General features: G+C 43.1%; 1 protein-coding gene across 2 annotated transcripts in view; it reads left to right on the top strand.

Moving 5' to 3' along the window:
- Window positions 1-12,538: 12,538 nt before the first annotated feature.
- LOC129823664 (transferrin receptor protein 1-like) overlaps window positions 12,539-18,912 on the top strand; it is a 30,371-nt gene continuing 23,997 nt past the window's right edge. Inside the window, exon 1 of one of the 2 annotated variants that reach the window (XM_055882556.1) lies at window positions 12,539-12,665. The gene's annotated coding sequence lies outside the window, so the exon portion shown is untranslated. Of the gene's footprint in view, window positions 12,666-12,915; window positions 13,397-18,912 lie in introns of those variants that run through there. The other variant, XM_055882557.1, reaches the window with a different exon arrangement.

Here is an 18,912-nt window from a genome sequence, read left to right as displayed (position 1 = left end):
AGCTTTTTGTGCGTATGGAACATTTGTGGGATCTTTTATTTCAGCTCATGAAACATGGGACCAACACTTTACATGTTGTGTTTATATTTTAGTTCAGTATATGTTCAGTTGTCTTTTTAACAAACCCATTTGTCCAATGTTCCTAGGATTCAGCAGTCTGATTCAATAATTAATATTATTGATGGTTTCTTGTTTAATGTCCTCTGGACATAACAACCCCACGACAGTTATCTGTAACATTTGAGAAAAAAACTAATTTATGAATGAGGGCTTTCACACTATGTAACCTTATGAGGGCTTATGTAACCTACGAACATGTACCATGACTTGAAAAAGACCCTGTTCTGCTGCTGATAACATATCAGTGCTCTACACGGCATCTGACCGTGTTTAACCCTCCCTGGGGTTTAAAAAAAAACACGCCTACACAATCCTGGCCTTGGATTGCATCATCTTTAAAACTTCCTCTACACAACGTTTTGTGTGTGTCTTTTAAAACGACACAGTCATCGATGCATGTCTAGTATGTGTATCGTCTTTAGTCTGCTTTAGTGTTTGGATGTCTTTCTTGTTCCTCTTTTTTCCCTCCTCACCTGCTTAGTTTATGGAAAGAGGAAGAGGAAGGAATTCATGTTTTCTTTTCAAAATTCCCATTTGTCCGCCGCTCACTGTTGTGTTCACACCAAACCACAGTGCATCAGCAGCCGTTTCTTTCTTAATGTATAACATCCCCTTTTTGTGTTGTGGAGCCTATAGGGCCAAGTCACAGAGATATCTCAAATGGCACCCTATTCCCTTGTGCTCTACTTTTGACCAGGTCAACGTTTAAGTAGTGCACTATATAGGGAATAGGGTGCCATTCTGGTCAAAAGTAGTGCACTTAATACTTAATAGGATGCCATTTGGCACGCACACATTGGCTCAATGACTTTATTCATTGATGAAAAGCCAATACCTAATTTACATAAAACAAATATATATTTATGGTAATTACGTGAAGAAACAGTTTTATTGTAATTTTTGCTCAGTTCAGTGCTGTTTTGTATTAGCTTAATGGAACCATTGTGCAAAACATCCCACGGGGTGACGAGTGAATGCTACTGCTGCAGACAGACTGTATGTAGGAGTCTTCCCCAGGCGTATGGGTGGGACTGTGATAAGGACTTCTGTTCTGGGAAAGTGACAGTTTACTGTTGGGTGACTAAGCTGATACTGTTTGCAGTAAAAAAAGGCGGGATAAAAGTCTGTGCGTTCATGCGCGAGAGAACGAGAAAAGTGAGGTAGTCTTATGAGAGACCAAAGAGAAGGATGTCAACACAGAAGATTCTTCAAAAGAATCCCCACATAGCGTTCTATAAGACCCCACGTCTTATAGAACGCTATGTGAGGATTATTTTGACGCTACAGGGGGTCCTATCTAAAGCAACTATTCAATGTACATGCATGTCAACAAAGGTACACAGTGCAGTGCATTGTCTCACAAACTCCAACTCAGTACTGTGTTGGACCCCTGCATGGGCTGCTAAACTGCCTGCTTAATAACATAACATCTTCCACCAAAAGTCCAGAAAAACTCCCCTAAATAAAAAACGATACATTCAGAATGTGCTGCGAACTGTTTTGTACAGAGCATGACAAGGGGAGACCTCATGTTTTTTGCTATGCCTGCTATGCCTTAAAAAGATCATTTTAAGTCCATTGATCCTAATGCTGAAGAGGATCTTGATGTGTTTTTTTGGGGAAACTCACCCCAGAAAGATTGAGGTGTTCCATTAAGATAAATGTAGAGCTGGTACACTGTGTTGGAGATTTCAGATGTTTCGCAGCTCTAGTAGCGATGTATTGATGTAGTTACATGTCTTGGATTTTTTCTGTGTTAACTTGTATTGTACAATGATGAAATTGTTTAGTAAAACTTCCAAAAACCCATGTCCAGTTATAATAGTGGTGGAAAGACACCTAGTGAGAGGTTGTGTGGTGAGGTTGTGGTTTCTCTCCAACACGGCAAACTGTTCTATTGGAAAACAAACCACAGAATCTCTTTCCACTTGTTTCTGAAACAGCTGTGGGGAACTGTCTGGCCAGATCCTTCTCCCAGACTGTCTGGCTAGGCCCTCCTTCCAGGTGGATTGTGGTGGACTTTGTCTGTGTCAGCATCAGCAAAGCTTTGGACCCGTGCTTCCTGCCGGGAGAAACATGAGCCAAAGACCACATCCAGAGCAGCAGGAGAGGCCTATGGCAGACTTAACCAAGGTTAACCAAGTGGAGAGAACATCAGCAGCCAGTATGAATCATACTGGGAACACCTGGGCTGAGTTTCCCAAATACAAACATTGTCTTTAGCTCGAAGATCATTTTAAGTCCATTGATCCTAATGCTGAAGAGGATCTTGATGTGTTTTTTTGGGGAAACTCACCCCAGAAAGATTGAGGTGTTCCATTAAGATAAATGTAGAGCTGGTACACTGTGTTGGAGATTTCAGATGTTTCGTAGCTCTAGTAGCGATGTATTGATGTAGTTACATGTCTTGGATTTTTTGTATTGTTGTGGGGGTGTGGACATTGGTGGAGTCATTTTTAGATGAAGAGGGCAAAGAGCTTTGAATAACTGCTTCTTTACCGTGTAAAACAAAGAAGAGTTAAAAAAAAAAATCAGTTCTTATTTACAATGACCGCCTACACCGGCCAAACCTGGACGACGTTGGGCCAATTGTGCGCCGCCCTATGGGACTCCCAATTACGGCCGGTTGTGATACAGCCTGGATTTGAACCAGGGTGTCTGTAGTTTCATCTCTAGCACTGATACAAAGTGCTTTAGACCACTGCGCCACTCAGCAAGCCCAACTGGAGGTTTTCAGGTTTCAAAATAAGTAAAATGTACCACCAATGACTATTAGTGTAATCATTGGTTACAGTGCATGGAAAATGTATTGTGTATGTCATTAAGGGTGCAGGTGTTTGTTGCTGTACTCATTTCACTTCCTCAAAGGCAAATTAAGAATTTACTGTTTTGCTTAGAGAAGATTTAACAAAGGCCCAGCCTAAAAACTAACCCTACGCATAAATCTGACAGTTGGAAGCTCTGGCAATTCTATTTCATTTGCAGAAGAATGTACCATCAAATGGGAAGAACAAAACCTGTGTAGTTCCTGGATTAGAGCCTGGACTTGAATGACAATTTTACTAAATTGATAACCACATTTCATCACTAGTCTAGACTTGATGAATTTACACCCATGCAAAAACAGACACAGATAGTATTGGTTTTCCCATGAAGAAGATCAGGACTTCTGAGACATCATTTGAGCAGAAGAGTCGTTGCCAATTAAGGATTAGTGGGGTCTCCCTCAGAAACAAAGGGAATTGATGTTTACTTTCATGTAATGGGGAGTCAAGAAACTATATTTGCTCTGTGATTACCGGTAGTCAGGCAGGGAGTCATGAGAATCCTCTGTGCCCATCTGGTGAGAAACATTCAATGTCTCTCTCTCTCTCTCACACACTCTCACACTCTCTCTCTCTCACACACACACACACACACACACACACACACACACACACACACACACACACACACACACACACACACACACACACACACACACACACACACACACAGTTCCCAACCTGGCATTAACTGATGTGTTTATGGGATCTGGATCTGTGGGTGGTGTCTTTGCAGGTGGGACCCAGGTGGTGCGTACGGACTACATATTGGTCAAGCACCATCATTCCTCCCCAACCTTTCCTAGGAACTTCACATATTAAGGTGAAGTTCCTAGGAAAGGTTTAGAAGGAAGGGTGGCGCTTCACTGGTGCATTGTTGAGACTTGACTAGCAGAGGGGTTAGGTCTGAGGAGGAACGAAGTTCCTAATATGTATTCCGCTTATGATACATTTCACTGAAATCCTGTGAGGAAAAGAAATAAAGGAACTTTATTATCCCTCCTGTTCTTGAGCATTTAAAATATATATATATATATATATTCCATTGCAGTCATTGTAGTGTACGAGCAGCCTTCCAGTCTGCTAGAGTGACCCTGTGTGTGTGTGTGTGTGTGTGTGTTTGTGTTTGTGCCCAAAAAAATACCAAATTGGTTAGCTTCCACAAGTCAATTTCTTAGGAAAATATATTTATTTTGGAATATTCTCTTTAACCAAGGCAACCATCCCCACATTGTGAGTAGGTGTTTGGTGAATTGTTCTCTTTCAACACCTTTGCCCCTGAGTTAACAATTCAACAAGGGCATTACATATTGCTCGACAGGTTTGACATTATCCGGTGACACAACAACTAATGATTACACGTATAAAAAGAAAGAAACAATGAAGCTTGGCTTGCTAACAGTTGCTGTGGGAGCTTTACATTCTTGGCCTGAGATACCCAGCAACTACCACAGTGATTTACCCTGAACTAATTCCATTACACTTTCAAAACTCTAAATCCATGTTTATGAGGCCCTGTAGAGGAGGAATGTAAATAACAGTCCCATTATGTGAACTGGTTTGTTACAGCCAAGATACACTGTAACTTCCTCTTAGCTTCCTATTAGAGGACATGACATGCACCTACACTCTTTTTGGTTCCAGGTAAAACCTTTTTGGTTCCAGGTAGAACATTTTTGGTTCCAGGTAGAACTCTTTTTGGTTCCAGGTAGAACCTTTTTGGTTCTTTTGGGAACTCAAAAGGGTTCTACCTGCAACCAAAAGGGTTCTTCAGCTGTCCCCATAGAAGAACCCTTTTTGGTTCCAGGTAGAACCATTTTCACAGAGGGGGGGGGGGGGGGGGGGGCGCTACAAGGGAGTGTGGCGAAGTCAGGTAGGAGACCTGCGCCAACTCCCCGAGCTTACCGTGGAGCGCGAAAGTACGGGCAGACACCGTGTTATGTGGTAGAGCGCACGGTGTCTCCTGTACGTGTGCATAGCCCGGTGCGGGTTATTCCACCTCCCCGCACTGGCAGGGCTAGATTGAGTATTGAGCCGGATGTCATGAAGCCGGCCCAACGCATCTGGCCTCCAGTGCGTCTCCTCGGGCCGGCATAGATGGCACCAGCCTTACGCATGGTGTCCCCGGTTCGCCTACACAGCCCAGTGCGGGTTATTCCACCTCCCCGCACTGGTCGGGCTACGGGGAGCATACAACCAGGTAAGGTTGGGCAGGCTCAGTGCTCAAGGGAGCCAGTACGCCTGCACGGTCCGGTATTTCCGGCGCCACCTCCCCGCCCCAGCCCAGTACCACCAGTGCCTACACCACGCACCAGGCTTCCAGTGTGTCTCCAGAGCCCTGTTCCTCCTCCACGCACTCACCCTATGGTGCGTGTCTCCAGCCCGGTACCACCAGTTCTGGCACCACGCACCAAGCCTCCTGTGCGTCTCCAGAGTCCTGTGCGTCCTGTTGCTGCTCCGCGCACAAGCCCTGAGATGCGTGTCCCCAGCCCGGTACCACCAGTGCCGGCACCACGCACTAGGCCTAATGTGCATCTCCAGGGTCCAGTATGCCCTGTTCCTTCTCCCCGCACTAGCCTTCAGGTGCGTGTCCCCAGCCCGGTACCACCAGTTCCGGCACCACGCACCAAGCCTCATGTGCGTCTCCAGAGCCCTGTACGCACTGATCCTTCTCCCCGCACTCGCCCTGAGGTGCGTGGCCTCAGCCCGGTACCACCAGTTCCGGTACCACGCACCAGGCCTATAGTGCGCCTCGAGAATTCAGTGTGCCCTGTTCCTGCTCCCCGCACTAGCCTTGAGGTGCGTGTCTCCAGTCCGGTACCACCAGTTCCGGCACCACGCACCAGGCCTACTGTGCGCCTCAGCAGGTCAGAGTCGGCCGTCTGCCCAACGCCACCTGCACTGCTCGTCTGCCCAGCGCCGTCTGAGCTGCCTGCCCAGCGCCGTCTGAGCCATCCGTCTGCCCAGCGCCATCTGAGCCATCCGTCTGCCCAGCGCCATCTGAGCCATCCGTCTGCCCAGTGCCATCTGAGCCATCCGTCTGTCCCGAGCCATTAGATCCGCCCGTCTGTCCCGAGCCGTCAGAGCCGTCCGTCAGCCAGGATCTGCCAGAGCCGCCAGTCAGCCAGGATCTGCCAGAGCCGCCAGCCAGCCAGGATCTGCCAGAGCCGCCAGCCAGCCAGGATCTGCCAGAGCCGCCAGCCAGCCAGGATCTGCCAGAGCCGCCAGCCAGCCAGGATCTGCCAGAGCCGCCAGCCAGCCAGGATCAGCCAGAGCCGCCAGCCAGCCAGGATCTGCCAGAGCCGCCATCCAGCCAGGATCTGCCAGAGCCGCCAGTCAGCCAGGATCTGCCAGAGCCGCCAGTCAGCCAGGATCTGCCAGAGCCGCCAGTCAGCCAGGATCTGCCAGAGCCGCCAGCCGGCCATGACCAGCCAGAGCCGCCAGACGGCCATGACCAGCCAGAGCCGTCATCCGGCCATGACCAGCCAGAGCCGCCATCCAGCCATGACCAGCCAGAGCCGCCAGTCAGCCAGGATCTTCCAGAGCCGCCAGTCAGCCAGGATCTACCAGAGCCACCAAAGCGGGTATTGACAATGGTGGAGTGGGGGCCACATCCCGCACCCGAGCCGCCGCCATAGGAAGGCCCACCCCGGACCCTCCCCTTCTGTGTCAGGTTTTGCGGCCGGAGTCCGCACCTTTGGGGGGGGGGGGGGTACTGTCACGCCCTGGCCTTAGTTATCTTTGTTTTCTTTATTATTTTAGTTAGGTCAGGGTGTGACATGGGGAATGTATGTGTTTTTTGGATTGTCTAGCGGTTTTGTACGTTTAATGGGTCTGTCTTGTCTAGGTGTTTGTATGTCTATGGCTGCCTAGATTGGGTCTCAATTAGAGGCAGCTGTGGTTCATTGTCTCTGATTGAGAGCCATATTTAAGGCAGCCATAGGCATTTGAGTTTTATGGGTAATTGTCTATGTTCTATGTTGCATGTGTGCACTTAGTTCGTTTTAGCTTCACGTTTGTTTTTTTGTTTGTTTAGTAAGTGTTTGTTTTTCTTTATTAAAAGAAGGTGTCTGTTTTCCACGCTGCGCCTTGGTCCACTCATTCGTCTCATAACGATCGTGACAATAATTCACTGTATCACAATTCCAGTGGGTCAGAAGTTTACATACACTAAGTTGACTTTGCCTTTAAACAGCTTGGAAAATTCCAAAAAATTATGTAATGGCTTTAGAAGCTTCTGATAGGCTAATTGACATCATTTGACTCAATTGGAGATGTACCTGTGGATGTATTTAAGGCTTACCTTCAAACTCAGTGCCTCTTTGCTTGACATCATGAGAAAATCAAAAGAAATCAGCCATGACCTCAGAAAAACAATTGTAGACCTCCACAAGTCTGGTTCATCCTTGGGAGCAATTTAAGTGCAAAAAAGTGCAAATCAATCCCAGTGCAGAAAAGTGCCAGTGCAGAAAAGTGCAAATCAATCCCAGTGCAGAAAAGTGCCAGTGCAGAAAAGTGCAAATCAATCCCAGAACAACAGCAAAGGACCTTGTGAAGATGCTGGAGGAAACAAGTACAAAAGTATCTATATCTACAGTAAAACGAGTCCTATATCGACTCAGCAAGGAAGAAGTCACTGCTCCAAAACCGCCATAAAAAAAGCCAGACTACGGTTTGCAACTGCACATGGGCACAAAGATCGTACTTTTTTGAGAAATGTCATCTGGTCTGATGAAACACAAATTGAAGTGTTTGGCCATAATGACCATCGTTATGTTTGGAGGAAAAAAGGGGAGGCTTGCAAGCCGAAGAATACCATCCCAACCGTGAAACACGGGGGTGGCAGTATCATGTTGTGGGGGTACTTTGCTGCAGGAGGGACTGGTGCACTTCACAAAATAAATGGCATCATGAAGAAGGAAAATTACGTGGATCTATTGAAGCAACATCTCAAGACATCAGTCAGGAAGTTAAGGCTTGGTCGCAAATGGGTCTTCCAAATGGACAATTACCACAAGCACGTTTCCAAAGTTGTGGCAAAATGGCTTAAGGACATTAATGTCAAGGTTTCGGAGTGGCCATCACAAAGCCCTGACCTCAATCCTATAGAAAATTTGTGGGCCGAACTGAAAAAGCGTGTGCGAGCAAGGAGGCCTACAAACCTGACTCAGTTACACCAGCTCTGTCAGGAGGAATGGGCCAAAATTCACCCAACTTATTGTGGGAAGCTTGTGAAAGGCTACCCGAAACGTTTGACCCAAGTTAAACAATTTCAAGGCAATGCTACCAAATACTAATTGAGTGTATGTAAACTTCTGACCCACTGGGAAGGCAATGAAAGTAATAAAAGCTGATTTAAATCATTCTCTCTACTATTATTCTGGCATTTTCACATTCTTAAAATAAAGTGGTGATCCTAACTGACCTAAGACAGGGAATTTTTACCAGGATTAAATGTCAGGAATTGTGAAAAACTGAGTTTAAATGTATTTGGCTAAGGTGTATGTAAACTTCCGACTTCAACTGTATTTCTGATAAGCTACCCAGGAAAGGGCTGAAAAAAGCCCATAATAACATATGTAGCCTTAGAAATAAGGTTCATGAATTCAATAACTTGCTAAAATCAGAGCACATTCATATATTTGCCATTTCTGAGACTCACTTAGATAATTCATATTGATGATACAACAGTAGCAATAGAAGAGACAGAAATATTTATGGGGGAGGTGCTGCTGTATATATTCAGAGCCACATGTGTAATGCTTAGAGAAGATCTTCTGTCAAGTGTTATTGAAGTGTTGTGGTTGCAGGTTCACCTGGCACATCTAAAGACTTTTCTTTGGCCAAAGTAATTCTGCTACCCAAGAGAGGCACTCAACACTGTTACAAATTACTGATGGTTGGTTGAAAGAAATTGATAATAAGAAGATAGTGGGAGCTGTACTGTTAGATTTCAGTGCAGCCTTTGATATTATTGACCATAACCTGTTGTTGAGAAAACGTATGTGCTATGGCTTTTCAACCTTTGCCATATCATGGAGTCAGAGCCATCTATCTAATAGAACTCAGAGGGTTTTCCTTTAATGGAAACTTCTCTAATGTTAAACATGTAAAGTGTGGTGTACCGCAGAGCAGCTCTCTAGGCCCTCTACTCTTTTCTATTTTAACCAATGACCTGCCACTGGCATTAAACAAAGCATGTGTGTCCATGTATACTGATGATTCAACCATATACGCATCAGCAACCACAACTAATGAAGCCACTGAAAGCCTTAACAAAGTGTTGCAGTCTGTTTTGGAATGGGTGGCCAGTAATAAACTGGCCTTGAACTTCTCTAAAACTAAGAGCATTGTATTTGGTACAAATCATTTCCAAAGTTGTAGGCCTCAGCTGAATCTGGTAATGAATGATGTGGTGTTACCTGAATTACTTGGTGTTACCTTAGATTGTAAACCATCATGGTCAAAACATATAGATTAATTTGTTGTAAAGATGGGTAGAGGTCTGTCTGTAATAAAGAGACACTCTACTTTTTTGACACAACACTCCAAAGAGCATGTCCTGCAAGCTCTAGTTTTGTCTTATCTTGATTATTGTCCAGTCGTGTGGTCCAGTGCTGCAAGGAAAGACCTAGTTAAGCTGCAGCTGGCCCAAAACAGAGCAGCATGTCTTGCTCTTCATTGTAATCAGAGGGATAATGTAAATACCATGCATGCAAGTCTCTCTTGGCTAAGAGTTGAGGAGAGACTGAATGCACCACTTCTTCTTTTTACAAGAAACGATGTGTTGGAAATTCCAAATTGTTTACATAGTCAACTTACACACAGCTCTGACACACACACTTACCCCACCAGAAATACCACCAGGGGTCTTTTCACAGTCCCCAAATCCTGAACAAATTCAAGAAGGCATACAGTATTATATAGAGCTATTATTGCATGGAACTTTGTTCCATCTCATATTGCTCAAATGGACAGCAAACCTGGTTTCAGCAAACAGATAAAGCAACACCTCAAGGCACAACACATCTCCCCTATTAGACCTAGATAGTTAGTATGTATGTATTGATATGTAGGCTACGTGTGCCTTTACATTTTTTTAAATGTAGTTATGTCCTTAAGCTGTTCTTGTCTATTAATGTTCTGTATTTTGCCATGTTTCATGTTTTTTGTGGACCCCAGGAAGATTAGCTGCTGCTTTCGCAACAGCTAATGGGGATCCTAATAAAATACCAAATACCCCAACAACAAATATTCACATTGTAGGCCTCAACAGCAGGTATACTAGGCCTAAATATAAAGAGTTGATTCCAAAACTCTATATCCACAAATGTTTCACATTTCTGTTTTTTTCATCAGAAATGATTGCTTATGGGTACGTTCATGTATGTGTAAAATATGACTGTTTTAATTATTATTATTCATTTTAGATGTGCATGAAAATGTTAGTTTTTTTGTTGCAAAACGCTATATATCCATTGTTTAGCTGGAATGGAATGTTTGTATGCTGTATATTTGACTGTGGTTGTCTCACCTAGCTATCTTAAGATGAATGCACTAACTGTAAGTCGGTCTGGATAAGAGCATCTGCTAAATGACTATAATGTCAAATGTAAATGTTTTACATACACATCTCATATTAATGTATTGAATTGTTATTTTAAACCATTTTTAAATATTGATGTCACAAAATGTATAATTTGTACATTACTTTATGAATGAAAAAGAAAGCAGGACAGGCTTATTGTCAAGAAGTGGTGGCATGGCCCGTTTGTATTTCACCTGAATCCCTGTGCGTGTGATAATTTGAGACACCAGGGCTGACATCTTCCCCCTTTTAATCACTGTCCACAGTGTACAAAATGAATGTGTGACACACAATACTTGTAGTGGGCCGGATTGGTGCAGAAACTATTTTTCACAATGTTGATGAGAAAGGCAGCGAATAGTTTACCTGATGAGACCACCCAAGGAGGGTTGTTTACTTGAAGAGTTGAGCTCTGATATTACATACACAAACAAAAGAACAACCACAAAGTCATGATTTAACCTCTTTTTATACTTATGGAGGCGATAGAGTAACCTACTGACGGTTTAGATTTGATAACCTTTTCACTCAGGATATAGGAGTTTATCAAAACAACTATTTCCAGTGGCCCGAAACAATTCTTTACACATCTTTAGCTACTAGCTTTGCTTTTAAATAACAACGGAACATTGCATTCTTTCTCATTTGAAAAATTCTGTATCAAATGACATTTTATCATATTTTAATGTAGAAAATGTCTAGTCATAGGTCTGCAGATTCAGCATTTCTAAGATTAGGCTAAATCACGCCCTTCTGTCTCCTGGCCTACAATTACAACAAGACCCTGTATAGCAGATAATATTTCCACAGCTGTAGCAGAAAAAGGAGTGTTGCAAAAAAAAACTGAATTTTGTTCCCATGAAGTCTGATTTTCCTATTCATGTGTAACTGCAGGCCTGCGTCCGACTGGTTTGGTAGTTTTGGCATAATCTCGCGCAGAATTCCGGTCCGTCAAACTGCTTGGCATAATTACTGTTTAATAAACCATTTTGAATACAGAGAGGTCCTTATACCTGACCAGTCGGATGAAACAAACTACATTTTTTGAATTGGACAACCTGCAAAATGTGTCACAGTTATGGTTTCATCAGACATGTATAGTGCGTAAAATCATGTCTGCTGTGCAATTATTATTTTTTGAATATGTATATATATATATATATTACAATAATTGTCTGAGACACAAGAAATCTACCCTACCTACAAGTAAACCCTTATCTCTTACTCAGGCCTACCCTAAACGTTGATGTGGCTATTGCATAGGCTATAGGCGCATCGCCCCTACTATAATATCACTGAAATAGCCTAAAGCCGAATTGCATTGATGCCATCTCACATCTGCGCAAATTGAGTTATCCAAATTATATTTCGACAAAAATCGTTACAAGAACACCCTTCATTTTTATTTTGAGCAACCTGCATATAGTCACACCGCATTCAAACCAATTCATATTTAGGATGAGTCCTATATGTTCAGAGATTACCTGTTTATTGACGGTATGGTATATGAAAATGTTGCAATGAATTGTTGGTTGTTCATGGTGTGCAGCCTAGACTATGATGCCGCCAGCCAGTCATTCATTGGCAAACTCCTGCGCAACGCGTGAAAGTCGTCACAATCTGAAAAGCGAAGACACACTTGATTTAGCACGCTAAACTGGCAGTTTTCCCTTTTGGAACCATCCACTAATGCGAAGTGAAGTCCACGGAGCGCGCCGGGTGAGCAAAATCAACTGCGCCCAACGCGACCACGATTCTACATTTCTGTGTACATGTCAATATATTTAATCCTCACTAATGTTGTGCAAACACCCTGGGTCATGTGAATGTGTCAAATTAAACGATCAAAACACATAGGCCTAGAAACCACTGCCGACGTTGCTTTCTCAAGAACGCACACCTTCTAGAAGTTCTGGACTAGAACACATGGCAAGGCCAGCGCACCTCCGCTGAGAGGAGACGTGCGACAGGAAGTGACGTTTTCATCTATTACAACTCGATTTTTTTCTCTATCCATAAAGAGCATGCTCAAGGTTGCTTGCGCCAGTGAATGGAATTTTTTTGTGAACGTTGAAAGAAACCTCGTGTCGAGGGAGCATACAATACCAGACGATTGCCACAATCGAAGAGCGGTAAGGGTGTGATTAGATTCTTATCATAATAACTGTAGCTTTTAAAAGCCGAAATAGTCTAACAATACAATGAATTGACTAACATGAATGGCCATGATGACAGTAATGTTAACGTAAAGCGTCATGTTATTGACGTCCTTCATGTTAGAGCGCATATGGATATATTAGGCTATATGCAACCAAATATGTTTTACTGTCAAAATATTGCCAGCATGTCTTAATTACTATTTTTGCCTATCGCTTTATGTAGGCGAGTTGGCAGTTGTCAATGGTTGATTGGATCATGATTGTAGCTCTGTGTCTTATTGAAATCTAGGCTACAATGACTCTCATCGGTTAATTCCTTTACATTACACAACGTTAAATCATTGGATGAAGGCGTCTTCTGTACGGGGGAGTTTTGTTAAGAATGCTCGGTCTGAATATTAAGCATCGCTTGCAGTATGTGTTTGGAAACACACGCACCTTATCCTTCATATTAGCTAGAAATCATTTTCAAAAAACAAAAGGTTAAATTGATATACACCTTTTATAGGGTTGGTGTTCCGGCATCTTTCACATTTACAGCACACAGCGTGTATTTACGGAAGACAGTGACCACTTGTACTAATTATCTATCTAACGTGCTTTGAACACCTGTGTGAAACGGAAGAAGGCCGCCAGAAACGTGTTGTCACAGAAAAATACTATCGGCTGCAACTGTGATACACCCGTTTTTAAAACGGTGTACAGTAAGTGTATCTTTTTGCATTTGCTTTCATATCACGTTAACATAATGTAACAAAGGGCTTTGTTTCTATATCCGTATATCTTCACGTTTTTAATTGGTGTATTTGGTGGTTTTGGCTGGCAGAGCAAGTCTACCTCGGAAAATAACATAAGGTTCTTTGGACTATAAGGAGTAATCGTAGGCTCTTTAAGAGTACATATTGGGCTCAACTTCTGTATGGGAGGTTTGTCATGTTCGGTTGAGTCGAGTGCTCTGTAGCCAAGGCTACTCTCAGCACATGGTAAGTAGCCTATTTTCATGAGGTATGCACACACTCGGTTGATCTGGACTCATAGCTACCTAGATATATCGTAAACTATGCACAGTAAAGTTAACCTCAAGTAGGGTTCTTGAATGGGATTGAAGTAGTAGCGTTAGCGTTAGTAACGTTAGCATTTAAAAAAAAATAATCTCGTAATGGTAGTTCATATACATGGGTAAACCTTCGCGCCCCACAATCTAATATCCTATTCTCTATCAGCAAGATAGTGTGAAACAGACATTGTGTTATATAATCCATTTATTCCTGGTCATAGAAGCTAAAAGGCCCTGTTAGTCTATTGTACCTGGCTATAGCTTATCTAAACAAATCCAGCTTTTCAACGCTAGTGTGCGTGTAGAAGTCCAACAAAATTCTTAATTATCTCAACGCAAATCATGTCGAGCAATTATTTTGCATTGAAATAGGCTATGAATGAACTAACCTCGGTTTGCAAATAAATACACAAGGCCAATGTGTGCAGAACATTTGACCCAGAGTGCTATATTTCTATTTAAAACCATAACGTGGGCTACATTGAAGCCGAAACGGCATCAGGGGAACTTGACAAGCTCAAGTAGCCTACTGCGCATTCCTGCCCTTGACAAGTCCGCGTCGCTCCGGAGCGTCCCTATCCTATAATGACCTTGGTGATTTCTTGAATGTCTAAACAACGGTATTGTTATTCACGACCTTTGACACACATGGCTTTGCAACTTAAACTATGCACAGCACACATGTTGTCATCTCTATGCTGTGTGTCAGTCAGTTATATTCTAGAAGTCTCTACTTTTTAAGTAATATCCTTATTCATCCAGGTCGTTGATCTCCGTGTAGAAAATCTCCACAATATTCTAATTGACAATAGACCCCCAGTGTGTCTGATGTTCACCTCACAGCCGTGGTTGATTGGGTGGCAGGTAGCCTAGTGGTTAAGGACGTTGGGCCAATAACAGATTGTTTCCTGTTTCGAATCCCTAGGTGAAAGAAATATGTCGCTGTGCCCTTGAGCAAGGTGCTTAACCCTAATTGCTCTTGTAAGTCGCTCTGGATAAGAGCATCTGCTAAATGACATAAATTTAATGAAGATTCTTGTTTTTTTGTGTTGACAATATTGGTTAGCCTTTTCATATTCTACCCAGTAATCTCAGACTGAATATGTAATGTGTATGACTGTCAAACCCAGCCATTTTGGAGATACCTCTGTATGGCTCTGTAGCCTGTTCTCCTGGCTGATTCTCATGAACAACTGGGAACTTTTCCCAATGTGACTCTCACATGATCGGCTACTGCACAATGAAGCAGAAGATATGACTCCCCTCACACCCCACCTCCCTTCTCACTCCCTATAACAAGGATTAGTGGGCAACAATCCAGATGTCAGCAGCTTATGGAACCAGGATTGGCCATGTTCGGTTTGATGAATTAAGCTTTTATGTAATTGTTGTGTGGGTTTGCCCTAGAATTCTGGACTCTGGTGCTCCAAGCTTGCTCCTTTTGTGTTCATAGCAGGTCTATTTGTTGGGCAAAAGATTGAGTTAACAGCACTAGTCTATACTTGGTAGGAACTGGTTGAATGAATGACATTTCATGAAAAATATTGTGAAAAATATTTTAATTTCCCCGAACCTATCAAAGTTTGCAGTTGTCACACCTTTTACATTCGGAAAACCTGATAAAAAAAAATAAGATTCCTTTTCAGAAGTGAAATAGTTTCAGGATTCTTTTCTTGCTTCTCTTCACTTTAACACATACTGTCCATTCTGACTAAAGGTTTCCTATAACCATTGTGATGAGTCGAAGAACCTTTGTTATAGGTCTGCCTATGTGAGTGGTCGAATAGCTTTAGCCAAGGGCAATGATATAGGCTAGGATCTGTTACTTTGGTTAGGCTACATATTCAACTATAAAGCATAGGCCTCATACTGTGGCATGTAAGCGTCTAATCCTGTTGTGTTCATTCACAACATGTTGCCAGTTCTTGAGACTAAAATAACTTCCCATGGATGTTTGCAGTCAACTCGCAGCTGACGGAGTCAGTCCCCTATATCTGCATTTGTCATGATATTATTGAAGAAATTAATGGTTATGACATGCGTTATAGCATGTTTACAACACTGTAACATCGTCAGCTTCATGGATAAATGCTGTTCCATAGAAATGCATTGTGGTCAACCCATTGGTTGGCTACAGTAGTAGGCCTTAACTCAGTCACGCTCGTAAAGCTGGGATAAATGGCTGTGTTTGAACTCGCTCACCCCCCCCCTGTCTTAAGTTCACGGCAACGGTGGTGTCGTAATGTTACATGGCCCCACATTATACTCCTGGACTATTTATGAAGTTAAGGTTACCCGGGTTCTTCTGGGAGAGGTGTTGGAAAGCACTACCGTGAGTGTCTGCTTGACAATGGAGAAGAGAAGAGCTATTAGGCTGTTAGAAAAAGCGGTTGAAGATGTGTCTGTTTTCCAAGGAAGAACTTGATACGCAAGGCTTATTGCTTTAGCCTTGAATTGATGTAACCACGGTGCCCCCCCCCCCCCCCCCCCCCCCTGGGCCCAGTGTAGCAGTACGTCTGGGAACCAAGGGTGAATTCACGGTTCCCATGGTGATAGCACATGCTTTATCTGTCTGACACACTTTGAAGGCTTTGCAGGTAGAGGCCTACACTCTAGAACGCGGGGGACTCCAGGCCTCAGGGGCTTGAGAGGTTTCACACTTTGTCTTCATCCCTAGCAAACACAGCTGATTTTTAAACTAATTGCTCCCGAGCTGTGCAGCAGTCTAAGGCACTGCGTCTCAGTGATTGAGGCGTCACTACAGACACCCTGGTTCGAATCCAGGCTGTATCACTACCGGGCAGGTGATTGGGAGTCACATTTGGCCCAGCGTCGTCCAGATTTGGCCGGTGTAGGCCGTCATTAAAAATAAGAATATGTCCTTTAACTGACTTGCCTAGTAAAATAAATAAAATGTACATTCTAAACTCAAGATCATGGTTAGATGATTATTGGAGTCAAAGTCTTTAGGCAGTGGTCAACAGCTGGCAGATGCTGTGTGGTTAAGGCTACCTACGTGATGTGATCCTTATGAATTATTTGTCAAACAGCAGCCAAGCATCGATCATCATGTCACCAGAATAAGACCCTCGATATTTATTGGAAAGAAGCATCAAGCTTATCATGGAGGGGTTTCACCACCCTGTGAAGTTCATAATTTATTTAATCTGTAGCCTAATAAACTGCATGATTACCTGAGTTGTAGATGGAGGACCATACAACATAATCACGTGACTCCAGGTTCACATCGATATAATGGTTATTATATCAATATTTGTGCGTAAAGGGGATTCCACCGCCACTTCTCGCATTTTTATTAATTTGACTGACACAAAAAGATCCCACCTTGGCTAGCGTATTGTTTTGTTGTTGTCGACATTTGGAAAGTTTACAGGCAAATTTGTTTCCATCCGGCCCGTTGTGACCTTTTTATTTATCCGACATGTACTTTACTCGCATAAAAAGTTGGATGGAAACCTGGTTAGTGTATGTGACTGTGTGTTTTGTAGTCACACCTCATCTCTTATCTGTAGGTCTTGCAGAATTGGTTAAGTTTTTAACCCTACCAAGGCTGGTTATGTTTGGCATGTAGGCTAAAAGCTTTGAGATAGTGTGATTTTTATGAGAGAACCACTTAACCAACAGTCTTTTCTCAACATATTCCACTGTAAAGCAGAGGTTGAAGTTACAGCCTACATTTTGATATGCCAGCAAGAGGTTACAGCCTACATTTTGATATGCCAGCAAGAGGTTACAGCCTACATTTTGATATGCCAGCAAGAGGTTACAGCCTACATTTTGATATGCCAGCAAGAGGTTACAGCCTACATTTTGATATGCCAGCAAGAGGTTACAGCCTACATTTTGATATGCCAGCAAGAGGTTACAGCCTACATTTTGATATGCCAGCAAGAGGTTACAGCCTACATTTTGATATGCCAGCAAGAGGTTACAGCCTACATTTTGATATGCCAGCAAGAGGTTACAGCCTACATTTTGATATGCCAGCAAGAGGTTACAGCCTACATTTTGATATGCCAGCAAGAGGTTACAGCCTACATTTTGATATGCCAGCAAGAGGTTACAGCCTACATTTTGATATGTGGTTATGAAGTTTGCTCGTTTACGAAAGGACCGGTCATCATAATAATACATCGAATTTATAATGCGTTTTTCATTGAAAAACAATCTCAGTACTACAGTTAGTGTATTACAATAAATAAAAAGGAGACTTAGAAAAAGGACACAGCTAGACAGGGCAACTGACACGACGTACACAGCTGACGCTACAAGGAACACAAGGAGGAATAGTGCTACAGTATCTCCTCTGTTTGTGACCTTTACTGAAGTCTTGCTAAGTCAGCCTTTACTAGCCGTAGCCAAAATATGCTGAGGAAGACACGGCCAGGCCAACTTAGCCTAACTGAAATTAGCCTATATCTGCTAACCTAATGTAGTGTTAAGATCATAGGCTTATATTTATTTATGGTTTAGTTAGGCTAGGCTTGGAGGTTGCTAAGTAGGGCAGGCCCGTCTCCTGGCATTTGCCCACGGTTCCGCTGTCACGCCATGTCCTCTATGGAATCTCACCCCATTGGGGCTGAACATATCGCAAGAGGTCATTCGGGGCTCATTGTCCGGACAGGCGCCACTGTTCTGCCCCGTTAGTCTTACTACAGTAATCATTGTGGCAACTCTCTACTGAGGTGACTTTACAAAAACAAGGACTGTCTTTTGCTGATTCATTCAGTCCCTAACACAATCCTAGAATTGATTAGTCTTCTTTTTACACTAGATGGGTCATAAGAGAGCTGTTTAGGTGGTTGAAATTCTTCAAGACTGAGAGGAACGGTTGACGAGCAGTTATTTAGAGAAGCCGTGTTCAATTGGGAGTCATGTCCCGCGTGGCTCAGTTGGTAGAGCATGGTGATTGCAATGCCAGGTGTGTGGGTTCGATTCCCATTGGGGAACAGTGTGAAAAATAATGTAAATGTATGCACTCACTAACTAACTGTAAGTCTCTGTGGATAAGAGCATCTGCCAAATGAGTAAAATGTAAATGAGGGCTCTGCTCACTTGCCCCATTTTCTTTTTGTGTGTTTTGGTTCAGGAGCATTGAGATAATATTGATGCTTGGTGTGATGGGAAAAGAGGTGAATGAGG

This window comes from Salvelinus fontinalis, chromosome 26, assembly GCF_029448725.1.
Source record: "Salvelinus fontinalis isolate EN_2023a chromosome 26, ASM2944872v1, whole genome shotgun sequence".
Classification (NCBI taxonomy): domain Eukaryota; kingdom Metazoa; phylum Chordata; class Actinopteri; order Salmoniformes; family Salmonidae; genus Salvelinus; species Salvelinus fontinalis.
The sequence above is the reverse complement of the archived record's forward strand: the minus strand, read 5'-3'. Positions and strand labels throughout refer to the sequence as shown.